This window comes from Salvelinus sp. IW2-2015, linkage group LG8 (assembly GCF_002910315.2).
Source record: "Salvelinus sp. IW2-2015 linkage group LG8, ASM291031v2, whole genome shotgun sequence".
Classification (NCBI taxonomy): domain Eukaryota; kingdom Metazoa; phylum Chordata; class Actinopteri; order Salmoniformes; family Salmonidae; genus Salvelinus; species Salvelinus sp. IW2-2015.
In genome coordinates, this window is record NC_036848.1 from 11,354,815 (window position 1) to 11,367,740 (window position 12,926).

General features: G+C 45.8%; 1 pseudogene; it reads right to left on the reverse strand.

Moving 5' to 3' along the window:
• Nucleotides 1-3,970, reverse strand: part of LOC111967152 (protein bicaudal C homolog 1-B-like) — a 12,742-nt pseudogene extending 8,772 nt beyond the window's left edge.
• Nucleotides 3,971-12,926: the final 8,956 nt, after the last annotated feature.

Consider the following 12,926-nt stretch of genomic DNA (forward strand, 5'->3'; position numbering starts at 1 on the left):
TGCATTCCATTGGGAATATGTTCACTTGCCATTGTCTTGTCCTATTGAGAGACAAGCAGCTCTTGTTTGTTATTCAATCAGTGATGGAGGGAACCCATTTATGTGGGGACTATGAACCAGAGCATTGATAGAGGAGACCCATTTATGTGGGACTATGACCAGAGCATTGATAGAGGAAACCATTTATGTGGGACTATGAACCAGAGTGTTGATAGAGAGACCCATTTGTGGACTAATGACCAGAGCGTTGAATAGAGGAGACACCCATCTAATTTGGCCAGGTGCAGCTGCTAAATGGGTCCCTCTTGGTAGGACTCCTCTGCAGGTCCAAAAATACCTTTCTGTGTGACTGAACCCTGGACAAACCAAAAGGATGTTTTTAATGAGCTGGGCATCTGATCACACAACAAGGCAGAAGCATTTAAAAAGGTCTAACCTCTAGTTGCCAGCAGTTTCTTCATCTCATAGTCGTAATCCTGCGATAAAGCGTAAAGGGGATGAAGCTGGTAAAGAAGGGAGGAAATGCAGTTAGGTTGTTCTGTGACTGATGTGTTCTGGAAGGGAACCTGATTTACTGAGAGAACAGAAGGTGACTCAACCTGGTACTTCCTGTTGTTACCGTGGAGATAAACGTTATCCCCATGGTAACCTTTGGGGCACCAAGTGGACAAATAATGGCAAAATCAACATCTACTGTAGCACAAACACACAAAACGTGAATTGCGTTTTCACACAAAATTGCGTGAGGCTCAAAGAAAGCAAAGGGGTCAAATTAATTGGTGACACAGTTTACAGAGTCACATATAACATGCTCCTCTATATTGCTCTGGGGTTGTTTCATTTCTGGCTGGGGGGGAGTTGGAACTCACCTCAACCATGACCAACGTGCAACAAAACCATCATTCCTTGATGCATCACAGAGAGTATCCTGAGTCTGAGTCATGTCCCTCCTCAGGCTGTTCCGTCTCTCATGCCTCCCTCCTTCCATCTCTCTCAGGCTGTTCTGTCTAGTATCACTCCTCTCTCCATCGCTCTCAAGCTGTTACATCTCTCACATCATCCTCCCTCCATCTGTCTCAGGCTCTTCCGTCTTTCACTCCTCCCTCCTTCCATCTTTCTCAGGCTGTTCCATCTAGTATCACTCTTCCCTCCCTCCCTCCCTCCATCTCTCTCAGGCTGTTCCGTTTCTCACTCCTTCCTCCCTCCATCTCTTCCCTCCCACCCTCCCTCCATCTGCGACAGTACAGCAGTAGTGAGACTAAGGTCAGGTCTGAGCCACATAGCGTGAAGGCTGTTTGTAGGACTCACTTAGCTAAGGAGCTCACCCAAATAATCCAAAGGGCTGTTGAGACCTGATACTGGAGGGAGGGAATGAATAAATTCCATCCCTTTCTGACATGACTATTCATCATGAGAGTATTAAACAGCAGCAAACAACACTGCATCTCCAAATGCTCCTGTTATTTTCCAGAGGCAATAGAACATACACGGCGGGACAAAAGGCTAAAGGCACATTCAATTAAGATAAAGTGCACATTTATTTTAATTTTCCCCCCTCTGAAAGAGCAGGGGCTAACTTATCTAAGATCAAATCCAGACTGTATCAGAACTGGCCATGATTGGGAGTCCCATAGGGCGGAGCGCACAATTGGCCCAGCGTCATTCGGGTTTGGCTGGTGTAGGCCGTCATTGTAAACAATAATTTGTTCCTAACTGACAAAAAATACAAATCCATATAGAATCTTTGGGGCTATCCAACCAAAATCCCAACCTCAACCAGTGTRCCTAAGGTCAACTTCCTCTTACCCTCCCTAGTGTGAATGTGTTTACCTCATGACCTGGCCTGTTGAGTGGCGTCTCCCCTTCAGGACCCTGGAGGCTGCTCCTCTGACTCATCATCCTGACCTGACTCAGTGACATCACTCAGCTCTGATGTCATCAGACCAGGGCTCTCGTCCGACAGGCCGGACAGATCCTCGTTCTCTGAGATCTGGGTAAACCGAGGTGATCTCATTGATCAATCTTGATACTGTACTGATCCAATAGCACCACCATCAGGACAACTGCAGAATCAAATCCCCTGCAATGAAAGACCTTACAACAGTATCAATCCATCAGGGGAGGCTGCTGAGGGGAGGATGGCTCATAATAATGGCTGGAACAGAGCGAATGGAATGGCATCAAACACATGGAAAACATGTTTGATGTATTTGATACCATTCCCCCTATTCCGCTCCAGCCATCACCACGAACCCATCCTCCCCAATTAAGGTGCCACCAACCTCCTGTGCAATCCATCATATCTCCCACTGTCAAACTCTCACAGTACTGCACTTATCTTGGTAGTCAAGAGGCCTACAGATATTGATTTAGTTATCTGATGGCGATCTCTCCACACCTTCTCCAGCTGCCTGCTCTCTGTCCCCTTCAGTCCCATCCTCATTCCCTCAGAGGGCAGAGTCAGGACTGGTGGCGGCGACGGGCGGGGATTAGTTTGGGAAAGAGCGCCAATCAAAGACTCAGGGGCGGGCACTGAGCCTGAGGAAAGGAAGACCAGATTAGGACAGGACAGGATAGGACAGGATAGGACAGGACAGGATAGGACAGGACAGGATAGGACAGGATAGGATAGGACAGGATAGGACAGGACAGGATAGGACAGTGGCCTTTTCTCAATCAGATTTGCTCAACTCCGTACTCTCTCCTCCATCCTCTCTCGCCTCCTTTTGAAAAAGGCCAAAAGTAATCAAGGAGAGGTGGCGACGTGAGTGAACGTGGACGAAAATGTGCTTGTATGAAATGAGAAGCTCCTTCTCCACTCGTCTGTCATCAGGCAAATTGCGTTTACAGAGGTGGATCCCAAAATAAATGTGTAAAGTGATAAAACTATAGAGAAAAGGATAAGTAGCATATCGTTTTTAAATGTTTGCATGTTTTTCTACCCCGACAATACAACAGCTGATTCAAAGGGGGTGTGGCAAATCTCAAAACTCTTCGGCGGTAGGACACGTGCTTCCTCTGCAAAAAGAGGCTATTGAGGAAGGGATGACAGTCTTCTGTTTGCCTACTAGGGAATTGACACACTCCTCGACTACTCGACCTCATATCGGTTTCCGGGTCACAGAGAAGAGAGGATGGAGGAGAGAGGACGGTGGAGAGAGGATGGTGGAGAGAGGACGGTGGAGAGAGGACAGAGGAGAGAGGATGGTGGAGAGAGGATGGTGGAGAGATGGCGGAGGAAAGAAGACAGAGGAAAGAGGGTGTACGCCTCGTACAGTTTGAAGATGTTCCTCTCCAGACCCCACCACTGACTGGGAAATGTATTCCAGCGCAAAACACCATGTCATACAAACCAGGAAATGTAGTCCAACACACAACACCATGTCATACAAACCAGGAAATGAGGTCCAACACAGTACTTTATCAGACACTACAGTACTGCAACTTTAGCAATAACATAACTATAAGGCTTGCTATAGTACTATTGTACCTTGGTGTCTGTTTGACTTTGGGTTTGACGCTGACAAAGACCCCCAGACTCTGTAATGTCTGAGCCAGTTTACGTGGGTCCGCCTCCCCGTCCTCATGCATGTCAAACATCAGACACACAGGCAGACAGTCCTGTGTAATGACAAAACAAAACAGGTCACTCTTACTCCTCTCTTAGCAAGCTCTCCACAATAAACAGGCTTGCCTTTTTACCTCAAATCTGAATCAATCAAAGAATCAACCAATTAATCTGAATAAATCAAAGAATCAGCCAATTCATCTGAATCAATCAAAGAATCATCCAATTAATCTAATCTATCAATGAATCATTACAAAGAGCAAAGTGAACTGTGACCCTCCTCACCCTGTGTTGCTGCCTGGCCAGACATACTCTGTCTGGGATGCCCTGGATGAGCAGTGAGGGGGGGTTCTGAAGGGCGCTGACCTCTGGCAGGACTAACTGGGTTTGGGTCGGATGCATGACTGCACTCTATACTCCTCTGTCTGCACTCTATACTCCTCTGTAAACTGGTCATCTCTGTATACCCGTCGCAAGACCTACTGGTTGATGCTTATTTATAAAACCCTCTTAGGCCTCACTCGCCCCTATCTGAGATATCTACTGCAGCACTCATCCTGCACATACAACACCTGTTCTGCCAGTCACAATCTGGTAAAGGTCCCCAGAGCACACACATCCCTGGTTCGCTTGTCTTTTTAGTTTGCTGCAGCTAGCGACTGGAACGAGGTTCATTCAAAGACTCAATCATGGACACTCTTACTGACAGTTGTGGCTGCTTTGCGTAATGTATTGTTGTCTCTACCTTCTTGCCCTTTGTGCTGTTGTCTGTGCCCAATAATGTTTGTACCATGTTTTGTTCTGCTACCATGTTGTGCTGCTGCCATGTTGTGTTGCTACCATGTTGTTGTCATGTTGTGTTGCTACCATGCTGTGCTGCAATGTATTGCTGCCGTGCTATGTTGTTTTTTTGTGTTGTCTTGTCGTGATGTGTGTTTTGTTCTATATATATATTTTTTTTTTTTTAAATCCCAGCCCCCGTACCCGCAGGAGGCCTTTTGCCTTTTGGTAGGCCATCATTATAAATAAGAATTTGTTCTTAACTGACTTCCCTAGTTAAATAAAGGTTAAATAAAATAAAATAAATTAATTTAAGTGGTCTCCGTTATGTCCCAGCAGAAAGAGATGATGAAGGGAGGTCACGTCCTGCTGGGTGGTGACCACCCTCAAGACTCCGCCATGACCCCAGCCCCGACCTCTGACCCCAGAATCAGCTGCATCAGAACACACACCACCTTCTGTCAGGGAGAGAAAGGGCAGAGTTAGAAGTAGATGTGTGCAGAGTTAATAATTAATAATATTAAATTATTATTCCCTTTTTTAGTCAAGGTTTCTCTTTATTAATGTAAGGAAGTGCATCTAAAAGTCACAGAGAAAACAGTGAGACAGAGAAAGGGGAAAGTGTGGTGTGTGCGTGCGTGCGTGCGTGCGTGCGTGCGTGCGTGCGTGCGTGCGTGCGTGCGTATGTGTGCATGTGCGTGTGTGTGTGTATGGCTCTCTGTAGTGCCTTCGGAAAGTATTCAGACCACTTTACTTTTTCCACATTTTTTTACGCTACAGCCTTATTCTAAAATGAATTAAGTTGTTTTCCCCCCCATCAATCTACACACAATACCCCATAATGACAAAGCAAAAACARGTTTTGAGAAATGGAAATATCACATTTATGTAAGTATTCAGACCCTTTACTCAGTACTTTGTTGAAGCACCTTTGGCAGAGATTACAGCCTCGAGTCTTCTTGGGTATGACTCAAGAAGCTTGGCACACCTGTATTTGGGGAGTTTCTCACATTCTTCTCTGCAGATCCTCTCAACCTCTGTCAAGTTGGATGGGGAGCGTCCCTGCACAGCTATTTTCAGGTCTCTCCAGAAATGTTCGATCAGGTTCAATTCCAGGCTCTGGCTGGGCCACTCAAGGAAATTCAGAGACTTGTCCCGAAGCCACTCCTGCATTGTCTTGGCTGTGTGCTTCAAATCAAATCAAATTCTATTTATCACATACACCTGTTTAGCAGATGTTATTGCGGGTGCAGCGAAATGCTTGTATAAATATTTTTTTTAAGATAATTATCTAGGAGGTAATACGGTCCGCATTTGATTGTGAGGTATTCTAGGTCGGGTGAACAAAAGGACTTGAGTTCCTGTATGTCATCACAATCACACCATGAGCAGCTAATCATGAAACATACACTCCCGCCCTTCTTCWTCCAGGAGAGATTTTTATTCCTGCCTGCGCGATGAACTGAGAACCCGGACTAAGACAGTTGTCCTGTTGGAAGGTGAACCTTYGGACACTGGACAGGCCCAGTGATGGACACCTGGACAGGGGAGGTAGAGACAGACGAGGGAGAAACTAAATAAAGTTGCTGAAGGACAATAACTAACGGACAGTACCTGAAGAGTASCCAGCTAACTTTGATAAACAACCAGAAATAACTATTGATTTTCTGGTTTATTATGAAAGCTAAATTTAGATATGTGCTTTTGGTTGTTGAGACAATTAGACCAAGGTTATCTTTCAAAAAATGTTRAAGCTATCTCAGAATATTTACTCAAGTTAGCTGGTTAACTCATTGATCCTGCTTTGTAGTATCACCCTCTGGTTGCTAAGGGACAATACACAGCTACTAACAGGCTGTACCCAGTTACTGAGAGACAGTTCCTAAGGAACAGTTGCAGGTTGCTCTTCTCTCCGGTAGCATTRTGTCTGTTGGAGTCAGGGAAGTGGATGTGGCATGATGTCGTTTCCATCACCTTCTCGATGTTCCCGCTCCCTTTCCCGATCACATGGGAATTCTCTGTGTGGGCCACGTCCATCTTCAGGGTCACCTTGTTGACCTGACTCAGGAGAAGATGTGGGTTTTACTAACCGTATATAGTTGGTTTATTTGGTTGCATTACATGTTAGGTATAGGATTATATCTCAGTTTAGGACATTTACTTTGTCTCCAGAAGTTCTAAAATCTTATGTTTGGCCACTAGAACATTGCCACGCTTGCCTTCCACTTTCACATGGGGGTCTGAGGTATACAGTCAAGACAGAAATGTTATCTAAAATATATGTAGCAGTTGGCAGACTCTGGTAAATCTTTAATTTTGTATAGGAGATTGAGACAGATTAGAGCAGGTTGAGACAGACTGAGACAGACTGAGACAGGTTGAGACAGACTGAGAACAGGTTGAGACAGGTTGAGACAGGTTGAGACAGACTGAGACAGACTGAGACAGGTTGAGACAGACTGAGACAGGTTGAGACCAGGTTGAGACAGACTGAGACAGACTGAGACAGGTTGAGACAGGTTAAGACAGGTTGAGACAGGTTGAGACAGGTTAGAACAGGTTGAGACAGACTGAGACGACTGAGACAGACTGAGACAGACTGAGACAGGTTGAGACAGGTTAAGACAGGTTAAGACAGGTTGAGACAGATGAGACAGGTGAGACAGACTGAGACAGGTTGAGACAGGTTGAGACAGACTGAGACAGACTGAGACAGGTTGAGACAGACTGAGACAGGTTGAGACAGGTTGAGACAGACTGAGACAGACTGAGACAGGTTGAGACAGTTGAGACAGGTTGAGACAGGTTGAGACAGGTTGAGACAGACTGAGACAGACTGAGACAGACTGAGACAGGTGAGACAGGTTGAGACAGGTTGAGACAGGTTGAGACAGACTGAGACAGGTTGAGACAGGTTGGGACAGGTTGAGACAGGTTGAGACAGGTTGAGACAGACTGAGACAGGTTGAGACAGTTGAGACAGACTGAGACAGGTTGAGACAGGTTGAGACAGGTTGAGACAGGTTAGACAGACTGAGACAGACTGAGACAGACTGAGACAGACTGAGACAGACTGAGAAGATTGAGACAGACTGAGCAGGTTGAGACAGACTGAGACAGACTGAGACAGACTGAGACAGGTTGAGACAGGCTGAGCAGGTTGAGACAGACTGAGACAGGTTGAGACAGGTTGAGACAGACTGAGACAGGTGTGAGACAGACTGAGACAGACTGAGACAGGTTGAGCCAGACTGAGACAGGTTGAGCACGATGAGACAGGTTGAAGACAGACTGAGACAGGTTGAGACAGGTTGAGACGGTTGAGACAGACGAGACAGTTGAGACAGATTGAGACAGGTTGAGACAGACTGAGACAGTTGAGACAGGTTGAGACAGACTGAGACAGGTTGGACAGGTTGAGACAGACTGAGACAGGTTGAGACAGGTTGAGACAGACTGAGACAGGTTGAGACAGGTTGAACAGACTGAGACAGGTTGAGACAGACTGAGACAGGGTGTCGGAGTATGGAGGTGTCAGTTGGTCTGAAATCACCTTTCTTTGACTTGGCTCCTATTTTCAGCTTGAATGGCATTTCACCTGGCTGTTAGTTTCCCTCATCACCTGCGAGACAAAACATGAGAGGAACACGTGTCGATGTGTGTGTGTGACAGAGAACTAATGGAGTGTGAATGACAGGTCTTTACCAGAGAATAACACCAGTTTATACATCCCAGACACGCAGACACAACACACACCAAAACACATTGTCCTATTCAGAGAAGACAATACTTAATTTCCATCTCAAAGACGTTCACCCTCAAAACCATAGCAACAACAAATCTCTGAGTAGCAATGTCAACAAGGTCAAGGTCCTCTGGGAAATATGTAGACTTTTAAATGCAGGTATTTTCACGTCATGAGCCATATTTGAATGGGAAGATTAGATGGATGTTCAATATTTCTGCATTGTATGAATTCAGCCTTTATATTTTTGATTTCAACCGTCCATTATATCTGTCTCAGTGTCATTGTGATCTTCTCTCTTCGTATACTTACTCTCTCAAAGAACTCTTCACCGGTAAGTTCCTCTCCATGTTTGGGAGCTGACAAATATTGAAAAGAGAGGAAAGAGAGAGACACTTATTGATAGAAAACTGAGGCCTAAATAAATACAAACATATAAACATCCAAACAACAAAAATAATCCAGACACAGGGTTCAGGGAGACTGGTTAATGCTTTGTTTGTGTCTATAGAACACTTTCCTAAAAGGAGAGAAGTACTGTATGAGAGTTCAAACAAACGTCTCCTTTTTTAAAAACTCTACACACAATTCACACTGCACACACAAAATGCAAATGCCTCACATCTCCTTCAAAATGTAACACTGCATTCAAAATGCCATAAACACATGTCAGAATGAAGCATTTGCATCAAATGGCAAACACTGCTTTCATAATAGTACATTTTTGGATATACCATGTAAACACTGTTGTTCTAAATCTAAAGCTCTTTGGTCTTTCATAGGCTTATATCTACATTTCAATACAATGTTCTACAGTGAAAGTAATCTGCTGAGAAGTGTAACAAGTACACTGTAAACACCAATGCAATGTATAAACAGAATATTTATAGGCCAAACATTACTGTTGTATACAGTAGCATACAACAAAACCATAAACATATGTAAACCAAAAGTATTTTTTGAATACAGTAAAGAGCAATTGTGTGTGTGTGTCCGGGGGGCAGTCACCAGTGCTCAGCTACGCTTCATCTCTTTCCCGGCTGGGTCTGGCCACAATACTTCGCCCACATCACAAGATAAGTTTTCTCTTGCCAAACATCGAGGAAGTATCTCCTAGCATGGCGTATCCAACCTTGGACAGAGGCAACCTCTATGTCCCACATGCCTGGAGTAGCGGCATGCGGCATAGGGTGGGCGATCATACACTGATGAGCCAACCTCATCCACTAAATAAATTCATGGCGAATTACATGGGCATCAGCTCCAATACTCTCTGTACAGACAAAAGGATATACAGATGGAGTAAGTATGGTATGTCTGAAGTACTGGAAGTAGTGTTGCATACATACCTCTACAAAGTCATGTCGCATATTCTTGACTCTGTCAGAGTTTCTCTCAAGTGGAACCTTGTAAAGTTGTTTCATCGTCACTCGGTGCCGTTGGAGGRTGCGTTGTATGGTCGACAGGCTTACAGCATTGATGTTGTTAAATATGGTGTCATTATTCAAGATATGCTCTCTTATCTCTCGAATCCTAATTGCATTGTTGGCCAAAACCATATTTATAATTGCAGTCTCTTGTACATCTGTAAACAAGCGTCCTCGTCCTCCATGATGTCTTTTCCTTTCCACTCTGTACAGAATTCAAACACAGTACAGAATTCAAACACAGTATGTGTTCAGCAAAGGAACTGTAAACAATGTACAAAAAAATGTAGTACAGCAAGATAACCAACCTCATTCATTCAATGCAGTGCAGTAAACGGATGGCTTAGAGTTACAAATGTTTATGCAATACTATGCAGTCATACGTATCTTACAGTACATTACTGTAATGCTAAAATAGTCATTAGATAGTTGCATACCTGTTCTCATTTCTGAAGGTTCGAATTATGGACGCCATTGTAAATCGACTCAAGTTGGGCTGGACTCTTAGTCCAGCCCCTCTCATGGTCAAACCGTGGTTGATCACATGATCAACAAGTGTTGCTGTAATCTCATCAGAGATGGCTCTCCTTCCTTCTCTTCTTTGCCYTCATCCTCTTCTTCCTCTTCCTCTCCCTCCTACTCCTCTTGCTCTCTGTCCATTGTTGGCATCCATTGTTCAAAACAGGTAATCTGACCTTTGACCTATTTATAGGCCTATACTACAGTAAAGCAGTGATTGGTTAGTGATCAGTTAAGCTATTAGTGTTTGCACATGTGAGGAGTGTGTGTGTGACCTGGTGAATAAGTAAATTATTTTCTTCAGGAATGTAAAAGTAAAAGTTGTCAAAAATATAAATAGTAAAGTAAAGTACAGATACCCCAAAGTATTTTTACTTAAGTACTTTACACCACTGCAGTTGAATAGTGCAGTAATGTGACAGACGGGTACTTAGGGCATCCCAGGATTGCTATTATACAGAACCCTGGACAGCATAATAATTACAGTACTCTGAACTCATTTCAATTAATTTAAACTGATTTCAGAATAGATCACACACTTGAGTCAACTCAGGTAACTGTACAGATATACGGCATACTATCATGGTTCATCATGGTCAACATGTGATCACACTAAAAGTCAAACCATAACAACACCACACCACACTTGTTCAAACGCATCAGCATGTATGACGTCTGTTCACACACCTGTTCACCACACCTGTTCACCACACAACACCTGTTCACCACATCACACCTGTTCACCACAACCTGCACCACCTGTTCACACACATCACACCCTGTTCACCCCACACCACACCTGTTCACACACAATCACCACCTTGTTCACACACCTGTTCACCACAACCACACCTGTTCACCACAACCTGTTCACCACACCGACCCTGTTCACCACACACCACTGTTCACCACACCTGTTCACACCACCACACCTGTTCACCACACACTGTTCACCACACCACACCTGTTCACACACCTGTTCACCACACACACTTTCACCACATCACACCTGTTCACCACAACCTGTTCACACACCACACCTGTTCACCACACCTGTTCACCACACCACACCACACCCTGTTCACCAACATCACACCTGTTTCACCACAATCACACTGTTCACCAAAACATCACACCTGTTCACCACACCACACTGTTCACACATCACGACACCTGTTCACACACCACACCTGTTCACCACATCAACACTGTTCACCACACCTGTTCACCACACCACACCTGTCACCACACCGTTCACACACATCACACCTGTTCACCAATATCACACCTGTTTCACCACACCACACTGTTCACCACATCACACCTGTTCACCACATCACACCTGTTACCACACCACACCTGTTCACCACATCACACTGTTCACACACCTGTTACCACACACACCTGTTCACCACACCTGTTCACCACACCACACTGTTCACACATCACACCTGTTCACTCACACCTGTTCACCACATCCACACCTGTTCACAACTGTTCACACACCACACCTTCACCACACCTGTTCACCACCACACTGACCAACACCTGTTCACCACATCACACCTGTTCACTCACACCTGTTCACCACACACACCTGTTTCACACTGTTCTCACCACACTTCACGCACCCTGTTCACCACCACACCTGTTCACCACACACACCTGTTCACCACACCTGTTTCACCACACCCACCACACCTGTTCACCACTCAACTGTTCAGCCATCACCTGTTACACAGCACCCTTTCACACCTCACCGTTCAGATAACAGATGTCCCTGTTTTTCCTGTCAATATGGAAACCTTTTCCTCAACCCACGCCTGAGTTGGAGTCTTATTTCAGGATGGGTCCAGGACCGGGTTTAGACTACATTCTAGTCTTGGTTCTAGGTCAGGCTGGTATTGTTCTAGCTGACTCAGGATGGGTTCTGGGCCGGGTCTGTGTGTGTTCTAGCAGGGTCAGGAGAGAAAAGCTTTCCTCCGTTGTGGTGGGCATAGCAAGACTGAGCCTCCGTCAGTGTGTCCATGGAGACGGAGAGAGGAAGGGGAGAGAAGGGGGAAAAACACCCTCTGTCCCCATAGCCTCCCTTACATTCCATCCTGATCACAGACACATTTCTACAGAGATGTAGAGACCCAGAGAGTCCCTTGTACTGAGGACCACCAAAACCTGAATGAGAGGAAGAGGACTTGAGATTCCTGAGATGAGGGAGGCGGTCAGGGGTCTCGGATGGGTGTATAGGGGTGGGAGGGATGGGTGTATAGGGGTGGGAGGGTGGGTAAGGTGGAGGGGTGGGAGGGATGGGTGAGGTGGAAGGATGGATAGGGTGGAGAAATGGGTAAGGTGTAGGAGTGGGAGGGATGGGTAAGGTGGAAGGATATGGGTAGGGTGGAGAAATGGGTAAGGTGGAGGGGTGGGTAAGGTGTAGGAGTGGGAGGGATGGGTAAGGTGGAAGGATGGGTAGGGTGGAGAAATGGGTAAGGTGTAGGAGTGGGAGGGATGGGTAAGGTGGAGGGTGGGTAAGGTGTAGGAGTGGGAGGGATGGGTAAGGTGGAAGGATGGGTAGGGTGGAGAAATGGGTAAGGTGTAGGAGTGGGAGGGATGGGTAAGGTGGAAGGATGGGTAGGGTGGAGAAATGGGTAAGGTGGAGGGGTGGGTAAGGTGTAGGAGTGGGAGGGATGGGTAAGGTGGAAGGATGGGTAGGGTGGAGAAATGGGTAAGGTGTAGGAGTGGGAAGGGATGGGTAAGGTGGAGGGGTGGGTAAGGTGTAGGAGTGGGAGGGATGGGTAAGGTGGAAGGATGGGTAGGGTGGAGAAATGGGTAGGGTGTAGGAGTGGGAGGGATGGGTAAGGTGGCGGGGTGGGTAAGGTGTAGGAGTGGGAGG